Genomic DNA, 11,736 nt, shown 5'->3' on the forward strand with positions numbered 1-11,736 from the left:
CCAGCGATCTGAGGTAAGTTGTCTTAGTGTAATTTCGACAATGTCAGCAGAATATTGTCATCCTAGATGGTCCAGTATTATAATTAGAATTTAAGAGAGCTTTGGAGGACTTAAGATCAAAAAAGTCAGAAGGGATAGATAACATTCCATCACAATTTATAAAGTCATTGGGAAGTGGCAAAAAAACGATTATTCAAGTTGGTGTGTAGAATGTATGAGTCTGGCGACATACCATCTGACTTTCGGTAAAATATCATTAACATTATTCGGAAAGCTGCAAGAGCTGACAAGTGCGAGAATTATCGCACAATCAGCTTAACAGCCCACTCACCCAAGTTGCTGAGTAGGATAATACACAGAAGAATAGAAAAGAAAATTAAGGTTGTGTTAGAGGAGATCAGTTTCGCTTTAGGAAAGGCAATTCTGATGTTGCAGTTGATAATAGAAGCAAGACTAAAGAAAAGTCAAGAGACGTTCATGGTATCTGTCGTCCTGGGAAAAGCGTTTGACAATGTAAAATGGTGCAAGATGTTCGAAATACTGAGAAAAACAGGGATAAGCTATAGGGAGAGACGGGTTATCTACAGTATGTACAAGAGCCAAAAGGGAATAATAAGAATGGACGGCCAAGAACGAAGTACTCGGACTTGTAAGACAAGGGTGTAGTCTTTCGCCCCTACTGTTCACTCTATTCATCGAAGAAGCAATGATGGATATAAAAGAAAGGTTCAGGAGTGAAATTAAAATTCAAGTTGAAAGAATATCAATGATAACGATTCGCTGATGACTTTGCTATCCTGAGCGAAAGTGAAGAAGAATTACATGATCTGCTGAATGCAATAAACAGTCTAATGAGCACAGAATATGGACTGAGGGTATTTCGAAGAAAGACGAAACTAATGAGAAGTAGCAGGAATGAGAACAGCAACAAACCTAAAATCAGGATTGATGATCATGAAGTAGATGAAGTAAAGGAATTCGACTACCTAGGCAGCAAAACAACCAGTGACGGACGGAACAAGAAGGACATCAAAAGCAGACTAGCTCTGGCAAGAAGGGCATTCCTGGTCAAGAAAAGTCTATTAGTATCAAACATAGGTCTTAATTTGAGGAAGAAATTTCTGGTATGCACGTTGCGAGCAAAGCGCATGGACTGTGTGAAAACCAGAAGAGAATCGAGGCATTTGAGATGTGGTGCTGCAGACGAGTGTTGAAACTTAGGTGGACTGATAAGGTAAGGAATGAAGAGGTTCTGCGCAGAGTCCGAGAGGAAAGAAATATGTGGAAAACGCTAACAAGGAGAAGGAACAGGATGTTAGGACATCTGTTAAAACGTCAAGGAATGACTTCCACGGTACTAGAGGGAGCTATAGAGGGTAAAAAGTGTAGAGGAAGACAGAGATTGGAATACATCCGGCAAATAACTGAGGACGTAGGTGACAAGTACTACTCTGAGATGAGGAGGTTGGCACAGGAGAGGAATTCGCAGCGAGCTGCATCAAGCCAGTCAAAAAAGTGATGATAAAAAAAAAGAACTAGAGTCACGAGAGGTGGAACCGGCTGTGTACTAGGAGGCGAGGTGTATTCTGATTTCAGTAGAGAAGCAATGACAGTAGAATGGGAGTCACCTGAGCAACAAATCTATCAGGGACGTATCAATTCTTCTAAGAATTCCAAAGTCGACTGTTGATGATGTGCTTGCGAAATGGAAACGCGAAGGAACAACCACAGCTAAACTTCGACCAGCAGACCTCATTAAATGACAGGCAGAAACCGTCGAGCATTGGGGAAGCTGCTTCTGAAAAATCGCATGAAAACAGCGAAGGGATCACTTGTGATTTTCCAGGTGCTACCAGCTGCCCTGCCACTACAGTGACTGTGTGCAGGGAGTTAGCAAGAGTCAGGTACAATGGTTGAGCGGTTGCTCGTAAGTCACAAATTTCTGCGGCCAGTGCTTAGAGACGCTTGAGCTGGTGTAAAGAGTGACGCCACTGGAAGAGACTGGAAACCAGTGATTTGGAGTAATGAATCGCGCTGTATCGTGTGGCAACCTGATGGAAGGCTCTGGGTTTGGCGAATGCCTGGAGAACGTTAGCTGCCATAATGTACCGAGAGTGAAATGTGGAGGGTGTGTTGCTACCGCATCGTGGGGTTTCTCTTGTTTTGGTTGTGGTTCCTTTAGTGAGCATAAGAAACAGGTTTTATGGTGTTGTGTGCAGCATAAGCAGAGGAACTGTTTGGAGACGATTATTGTTTCTAGGGGAAAGAGAAGAATAAAAGCAGTAATATTGAATCAAACTACCCTAAAAATTTGAGATCGCTGATTATGAAAAACTATAGGTGCAGACGCTTAGTGGGCGGGGTTCAATTAATTAGTTAATTCCATATTCCATGAATAATATGCACTACTTCTATCAAATGGTGAAATGTGTGGAACGAGTCGCCGGCCGGAGTGGCCGTGCGGTTCTAGGCGCTACAGTCTGGAGCCGAGCGACCGCTCCGGTCGCAGGTTCGAATCCTGCCTCGGGCATGGATGTGTGTGATGTCCTTAGGTTAGTTAGGTTTAATTAGTTCTAAGTTCTAGGCGACTGATGACCTCAGAAGTTAAGTCTCATAGTGCTCAGAGCCATTTGAACCATTTTTTGTGGAACGAGTCAGTTTACAGGTTATGTATTCATGATTTCGTCTTCGTGTGTTTGGCGAATGGCGCCCATTCAGAGATAACTAAATAGAACTGGAACATAAGAAACAAACATGAGTGTCTTTTTCCTTCTTCTTATTGTTATTTTGTGTCCTTCTCTTAGGCGTTCATCTGTTACGCCCTTTTGGTTGAAATTAAATAAGAAGTGTCCGTGGCTCGTGGTCTTGCGGTAGCGTTCTCGCTTCCCGCGCACGGGGTCCCGGGTTCGATTCCTGTCGGGGTCAGGGATTTTCTCTGCCTCGAGATGACTGGGTGTTGTGTGTCTTTCATCATCATTTCATCCTCATTGACTCGCAAGTCGCCGTAGTGGCGTTAAAGAACTTGTGGAGCGGCGGCCGAACCGCCCCGCGAGGGGTCTCCCGGCCACCAATGCCATACGCTCATTATTATTATTATTATTCATTATTTAAGAAGTTACAATTGGAAGGAGCATATCACGCGAAAGGAAGCCAACAGAATACTATGAATAATGAGTTATTATCCAATGGGCAGAACATCTTTAGGAAGACCGAGAAAAGTGTAATGATCATAATTGTCTTTGATTCAACTAATTATACTAGTCATGACGCTAATAAAAGTATCATTGAATCATATCTTAAATATGTCACTGGTTTTGGAGTGAAGTACATCTATTGAATAGAAATTCTCGAGACGAAACAGTTTTAATGTGCATTACTGCCAGGTAGATCACACGAATGATCAAAGTTTTGTGTGCTGCAGTGGAACACCGTTCTGTACCACTGACCTTTTTAATGATGAACGACGGTCTTTCTTGCCTTCTAGTAGTGTAGGTGTGGACGTTAGTATTCCTTTCAGTTTGTAGTGTACATTCTGTGTAGATTTTTGTTACCGAATATCTGTCTTTATAAGGTATAGTCATAATATCTCTCCCTTTGAAGATTCCTACAAGCTGACTGTAGGGGAAGAAGATCACTCACTGCTCATTTTTGAGCTTTCCATAATTTATGTCTAAGTACTAATTTACTTAAGAAAATATATGTTTTAGGAATTATAATCAATCGACTATCTGCATCTTGATTTGTTAGATATTTTAAATTTTCTATCCGTATCTCGGTACGCAAATTACATTATCAGGGTTTCGAAGATTCACTTCAGAGTTCCGCACGACTTGGTGAAGCAGTCGAATCTGGGAGAGATCATACAAAGGGGAAAAAACATGCTGCTGCAGTAAAAACCAAACTACAGCGCTATAAATCACTTGCGTAGTACTGTGAATCTCTGCTCCATTGCAGGTTATTGCATTTGACACCAATTTAGTTTCTACAGAGTATGGTATCTATAGGAATTATTTTGAGCGAATATCTTTGGCCACATAGGATGTTCATCTACAATTTTTTGGACTTCAGTTTGTTGATGATATATGCGTAATGAAAACCAAATAACATAGAGAAGTTGCACCAAAGACCAACCGTAGTTTTTTCTTTGTTTTTTTAAAACAATATCTCAGATGAACTACGTATGAATAAAAGGATCCCATGTAATACATATGATCCGAGTTCGAGTCTCGGTCGGGCACACAGTTTTAATCTGCCAGGAAGTTTCATTATAAGAATATGTTTAAAAAATTTTAGAAATTAAATTTTGAGAATTTTATCAATTTTTTAAAAATATTTTGATAGGTCCTATGAAAGCATTTAAACAGACAGAAAGAATCGAAATTGAAAGGTACTTACAACAGTGTCACATTAGCGCACCAAGACGCCCCGAACGTTTTGTAGTCAAAAATCACCTCTGAAGGTCGTCAAAATAAATAAAACAGAACATCGAGACAAAGTGCGGTGGGGCACTACGAGTAGAAAACCATATACAAGTATAATGAGTGAAAATGAAAGACATAAATAGTCATCGTTACTGTCAAGACATTCATTCATAATGTTGTGAGGTTGACTGAAGGGGGACGGGATAAGAAAGCGTCGGAGAGTTGGTTATTTAGCTCGCTAGAGGCCCCAGTTTTGATCTTTCTTTGTAAGATTTTTTTCGCCTGTTTAAATACGTTACAAAGGAGCTTAAAAATAGATTACAAATTCGTTAAATTCTCGAAAAAAAATTTTTTAAAAAATAAAACAATAGTATTTTGATGATATGTATTACATGGAATCCTTTAGTTCGTACATAGTTTACCTAAAGATGCTGTTTTAATCCAGCGAAACCGATTGTGCCGATAAAGAAATCACCAGTTACAACTGTCTTACGGTTCATTTTGCTTCCATTTATCTGAAAGGTCGAAATATAGACAGTCGACAGAGTATTAATCATAAAATAATAGACGTATTACCATCCCTGTGTGCCACGTGAAACCGTTATGGATTCGTTAAAAAATACCTAAGAAAGTTCTGCCATAAGAACTGAATGTGTGGCAATACGCAGTATTTTAAGATGTTGACTTTTTATTTCCGAAAGTAGTAATGATATGAAGAGCACAAGTGGAAAGGAGTTACAATCCCTTGAGATACTTTTTTATTTAACTGTACTTATCACAAAAAGAGAAAAAAAGCTCTGCGATCAAGACAGTTACATAAAAAATTATCTAAAGCATATGATCACTCTCCAGATGATCTTTTTATGTGAAATTTTACTTAATCCGTCGACTATTTCAGGACAGTTTATTTGTTGTGAAGGAGGGAGGGGTGGTGCGCAGCTTCTCAAGTGTAATAATATAGACTCATATCGCCTGTGGTCCAAATTCGACCAACTGCGTCATTGAACCTGGTCTGTCATGGCAAATACCATGCATTTGAGGTGTCTGGAATCTTAGCCGCAGAGCTGATCCGTGGCAAATGTTACATTGTAGCTACATGTATTAATGAAATGATTCTTTGATTTCTCTTTAATTGTTCGATTATTTGAAGTAACTCTTTAATAAACTGCGTTGAAAAATAAATTTTGTGTTCATGGCGGTATATTAACTATACCCTTATAATAACAAATTACGAACGCCGTTGTATCGCGTAATGTCACCTGAGACGCAAAATGGTACGCATTACAAAATCCGCACTGTAAATTCATCAAACCGCAATTACAGTTCTCAAAATTATTTGTAACTATGTTCAGTGCACATTTATATGTACCTTTCAGAACGAGAATAGAATATCGTTATCAACGTCTGCATTATTCCTATTACTTTCTCAGCGCAAAAATTGTGTCGCTCCTTGTCTTTCAGTCCGACCCGTTAATGTTCTTCTTCGAGGCCTAGCCTAAAACAGTTTCCTTATAGTAAGAGACGTTGTACTTACTCAAAATGAAGATACTGGAAATCAGGAACACACTAAATTTTTTGGTGACGGCGGCAATGGAAACATAGTTCCGTTTACCCTTAGACAAAGTAAGTGAAAAAACGACTTTAATAAACAATGTTTGTTGTCCACCACAGCTTCGTTACTACTTTTCGTTTTTCACTGTTGACAACATCAACGACGTAACAGTTGCGCCATTATAGGTGTCCGGAATGCCTGTGTCACTGCAAATGAACTCTCTGCAACATTTAAACATGAACGTCCCTAGAATGCAACTTTACGAAACGTTGCTACTTTCGTGTGTCACGTCTGCCTTAGCACCTGATAGTTACGCATCGTAGAAGTTGGTAGCAATGTCAGAGACAACAATTTTTCGCCTGTCTGTGTTTCCTTCCTTTTATGTCTCCTAATGACTTCGTATACACATTTTTTTTGTGCACGTCTACTGCAAAGTTCCTTTGGAGTCACATAAGTTTCATTGGCTCCTTGTATAGTTAATTTTAATACTTCAATTTACGATGCTCGCGTATTCATTTTATGATCATTAAATAAAACAGATTCATTATCATTATGAATGTCCACATTGCTATTACTTTCTCCACACAAAAATAGATCTGTCTAGCTCTCTGACCCATTAGTATTCTCCTTATAGGCATACCAAAACAAATACAATAAGGAAGTCGGAAGTCGTAGTTATCGAAAATGAAGACATTAAAAATTAGGAATTTTCTGGTAATGGGAGCAAATGACCACACAGGTACTCTTACAGAAAAGTAAGCAAAGTAATGTCGCCAATCTACAACGTTCTTTACAGTTCTACGATATGTCGATTTTCACTGCTGACATTATCAACCGAGCATTTGTTGCATTTTAGCTGCCCGGTATGCATTTTTTACTGCAAATGAACTATGTAAACATGAAAGACCCGGCTACATACAGACATTATTTTTTCTTTTCACACATCCATGGCCAAAGGACGTTTAGAATTATATAAGGATCATTGGCCTCTTTGCACAATTAATATTAAAAATCGGTACTTCAATTTTCGTGTTCACGTATTAATATTATGATTATTCCTCAGCAGAATACTCGTAACACAGTGCGACTGGCGTAAAGAGTAGTTGTCTAAACTACTTCAAGCGAATGACGCTATAGTTCCTTATGCTTCTAGAACGAAGGCAGCTCATCTTCTCTTACTGTTGACAGGCCATTGCTCTTTTATCTGTTTCTGCAGATTCTAATTGTCGCATGCAGCCGCGCTGATATGCTAAACGTATCAGTACTACCAGAAGTGCCTGGAATTCTTTGGAAGGAGCATCTGCTCGAGTAATTTTTCCCATCGATCGTAACTGCCCTGCGGCACATGCTACATCAAAGAGAGCTCAGATGTTCATAATTTTTCGCATCAACCGTAACTGTTCTGTCGCACATGCTATATCAAAGAGAGCTCAGATGTTCATAATTGGTTTTTCACCGATTTCTCCTGAAATTAACGTATGTATCACACTGTCGCTATAGATTTATTGTGCTTTTAAACTGAAAGAAACTAAATCGACAAAATTGGATAAAATACATGTTTTATTACTGAATAAAACATAAAACAAATAAGATTTTTTTAACATTTGAAACTTTTCAGTGGTTTTTACTTGATTGTTCATTTATTACCAATTTCAATAAGAGAAAAAAGAATTATTGAGTAGAGCAACCGAAGCACGAATGACGACTACACTACACTAATTTTAACATTGATTTGGGTTGGGTATTAGAAGCCCATATAGCACAACGTGTTGACTTTTCATCACAATCTATTGTTCATCTTTATACTTTCTCGCAACAGTAACGAAATATTAATTTCTTTGGTATTTAAACTAGCATACCTAGCTATTTTACTACATCATAGTTTTCTTTTAGTTGTTCTTTTACACGGCCTTTCAAGTTCATCAGTGAGTTTTGTGCGCTTAATTTTGAAGATAAAAGGGAAGTTACTGTAGTTGCTGAGGACATTCTGTATGCCTAGAATCAACGCGGTGTTCTGATTATGTTCGGGAAGACAATTTTAATCCCTGACATCATTCCTGATTTTATATGGTGCCTAAGACAGTAGTAACTACGGTACTAACAACGACAGTCAGATTACTATATACTTAAGTGAAAACAAATCATCGACATTTTAATTGTGTTACTTTATTGACTAGTGGGCCCGGCAATACTTCGCAATTGATGGGAATTGGATACACATGCTGATCTCCTTTGCCCCCCTCTCTGTATCCCCCTCGTCCTGCCCCCTGCTTGTGTCCATTTCTTCCTCCTCTCCCCTATCTCTGTGCGTCACCTTCCTCTCCACTCCCTGTAAATCTCTTACCCCACACTCTACCTACCTATCCATCTCCTCCATCATCTCTCTGACCACATCCTCCTTCATCTACTATATATCAATTTCCTCCCTCCTTCTGTCCATATCCTCCTCCCCCCCCCCTATTCTTATCTTATTTATTGGTGTTGCAAACGAAACCTTTATTGGGAACAGAAGTCAAAATAAATGGGTAATTCGATTGAAATTATTAGTACACTGAGTATGAGGGAGACTTTTCCTGCTGGTGGATCTTTGAGGATAATAGCTTAAATGACAATATTTCGCATGGTTTTAATCTACTAACAGGTAGGATTATAAAGTTAGCTGTAAACACACCATCCTCTTTTATGTTAAAAACGACTGCGAAAAGGAAAACAAACCTGCAAATTTTACAGCACAGCTTAGCATGTTCTTTCTCGCAGCTGATTTTACAGAAAGTTTTTGTTGTATAACATGCTTATAGTAACAATTCGAGACGGTCAAACTGAAACACTTATCTGTCTCGATTAAAATGAAATGGTATAATGTAACTGTTTCGAAATAGTGAAACAGTTTAAGTTTTGTGAAACACGTAACCGTTTCGGTTTCATCATCCTGAATGTCTACTATATAAGTACGTCCATATAAACATTAATGAGGTGCGAGAGCGCTAATCATATCGCAGAAAGTATGAAACTATCACTTAGGCGTCTTGGCAGTTTCGTATTTCCTGAAGCAAATGCGCTGCTTTCGTGTCGTGTGACTTTCATACTTTTCAATTGGCTGAGGACAGCCATAGCTGAAGACAGAAGAACCACCACGAGCGGAACTGGAGGTGGGAGCAAACTGCAGAAACAACGGATATGCTACTGGTATTCCCACATTCCGTGAGTATGGGTAATATACCCATCTTGCTAATTTCCATGCACACAAAGGGAATCATTGTGGATAATAGGCACAGTGACTATAGGCTCACAAATAATTCGAATAAATAACAAAATATAACAGAAAAAAGTTTTGTCTTTCAAGGTGTTTCGAACCGTTACTATAAATTCACCATGCTTCCCGTTCACCATTACACTATCAGTGATATGTCAAACAGATTGCTTGCAACTATACCTACATCAAATTTATGTATATGTCTAATAACCGTCACTCTACGCCTTTTTTTATTCAAAATGTTGTAGGTTTACTTGCGTTTCTTAATATGATTACTGTACATGACCAGAGAAACGTATGTTATAAAAAAAGTGTAATTTAACTGAATGATTTTCACATATTTTTTATTTTGAATGTGAATAGTATGCGTTGTTTTATTGTTTGATTAGTATTTATAAAGCAGATGTTACGCCATTTCGGAATAGGACAGTCAGTTAGAAACGAAGCTTTATTTTCGGATATCTTAAGCTTCATGCTATTGCTGGTCAAAAAGATTTCGACACTCTTGAAAGTGTTCCACGAAGTGGTATGTTGTGTTTCAGTACCTGTGCCGAGCCCGAATCTCGTCCGACACAGTGAGGAATGAAACATCACTGTTTCGACACAATTAGTCCGTTCCAAGCGCAGGTGGACTGAAACAGCCTTATTTTGAAACAACGATACAGTTTCTGTGTCTGGCTCGAGATCGAATCTGGTCCGGTTATCCGAGACAGGGGTGGAATGAAACACCACTGTCTCGAAACAGTGAACGTCAGCTGTTCCGAAACACTGAAACAGTTCCACGTATCGATACACTGTAGCGAACACACAGACGCAGTGGCCAAGTCTAGTGACAATATAGAGGGGTGTTAGTTGCACGTTGATTAGGAATCGAGAATAGATTCATCGAGCCGGATATTATTTAACAAATGAATGGACTGAAATAAAATGTACTGAAATTTTACAGAAAGTTTTTGTTATATGACATGTCTATAGTGACAATGCAGAGGGGTGTTAGCTGCATGTTGATTAGGAATCGAGAATAGATTCATCGAGCCGGATATTCTTTAACAACTGAATGTACTGAAATGAATTTAATACCCTGGAATCGTAGTGGAGCACGCGTGAGAAACCCTTAATCCCCCCCGCATTCAAACTCGCAGACGCTCCTCGTCAGTCTCATTGACTCTGCGACCACGTAGCCTGCTTGTGTTGCTGTTACGCCGATGGATATTTCGACGCCTCACTGGTGGCATTTTTTTCCAAAGAATTAAACGACGAACTGAAATTAATCGAATGTTCGCAACCCACCACATTACATCGAACTGACATCAACTCAATCTTTACAACACACCAAAGATACGATTCCCGCCGATAACACACCGAAATATCGTTTTCAATCGTATTCTTTTTCGCAAAATATCAATATTCAATACGAAATTTGTTGTTTTTACGTAAACACGCGACAGCAGAACTAGCAAAGTGAATGCCACATTGTGTGTTTTTGTAGTTGAGAAAACATGTGACAGCAGAACTATCAAATCGACAGGCAAATTTCTTTCATCGATATTTTCATACAAAAATACCACCATATTTCCGACTTTTCCGACGGGTTTTCCAAAAATTTTCTTTCATACGAACCATGTCCTGACAATTATTAAGAACACAAAAGGTCAGCCAAATCGGTCGAGACGTTCTCAAGCGATCATCTTTCGTACATCGGCAACCGATTTTTATTTATATAGATAGATATGGAAACATTTTTTATATGTTTATAACTCAGACTTACGGTTAAACACACAGATAATCGTTGCTATGAGGCCTGATTCTGACGTAATACGTAAACAATGGAGCTACAGGAATGTTTCCCAGAAGCCAACTGCTGCAACTCGTCACATACCAGCAGGTTTGGTTTCGTCGGCAGCGGCGCTGCACACGAGGACCACAAGCAGGAGGGCGAGCGTCAGTAGCAGCTTGCGATCCATGGCGGCGGGAGTCTCGAATCGCTATCGACCAGCGTCTCATGCTTCGGCAGATCTCCGAGGCATTTAATAGCGGTTCTTATCGCTTGCTAAGGCGGAAGGCGTTCGATGCAGTTACCCATTGCCGCCTAATGGACAGCACCTGAGCGTACGGAATATCAGTCCAACTGTGTGATTGGAGTGAAGGAAAAACAGCATGTCATTCAGAACGGACAGAATTCAGACGTAATAGGAACTTCGGGTGCGCGCCAAGGGAGTGTTATACGACCATTACTTCTCACAATATATTTAAATTACCTAATACACTGATGAAAAAACCTCAACACCAAAAAAATAATTAATATAGAGTAATGAAATTTCGGGAATACATTTGTCTTGGTGACATACACTACTGGGCATTAAAATTGCTACACCAACGTGCTGACATGAGGAAAGTATCCAACAGATTTCTCATACACAAACTTCATTTGACCGGCTTTGCCTGGTGAAACGTTGTTGTGATGCCTCGTGTAAGGAGGAGAAATGCGTATCATCACGTTTCCGACTTTG

The 11,736-nt window shown here is 39.3% G+C and overlaps 1 long non-coding RNA gene across 1 annotated transcript in view; it reads right to left on the bottom strand.

Moving 5' to 3' along the window:
- LOC126234397 (uncharacterized) overlaps positions 1 to 11,241 on the bottom strand; it is a 57,467-nt gene extending 46,226 nt beyond the window's left edge. The window contains exon 1 of the long non-coding RNA XR_007544719.1: positions 11,106 to 11,241. This is a non-coding gene — a long non-coding RNA (uncharacterized LOC126234397). The remainder of the gene's footprint in view (positions 1 to 11,105) is intronic.
- Between the last annotated feature and the right edge of the window lie 495 nt (positions 11,242 to 11,736).

The sequence above is a fragment of the Schistocerca nitens genome, chromosome 2 (assembly GCF_023898315.1).
Source record: "Schistocerca nitens isolate TAMUIC-IGC-003100 chromosome 2, iqSchNite1.1, whole genome shotgun sequence".
Taxonomy (NCBI): Eukaryota; Metazoa; Arthropoda; class Insecta; order Orthoptera; family Acrididae; genus Schistocerca; species Schistocerca nitens.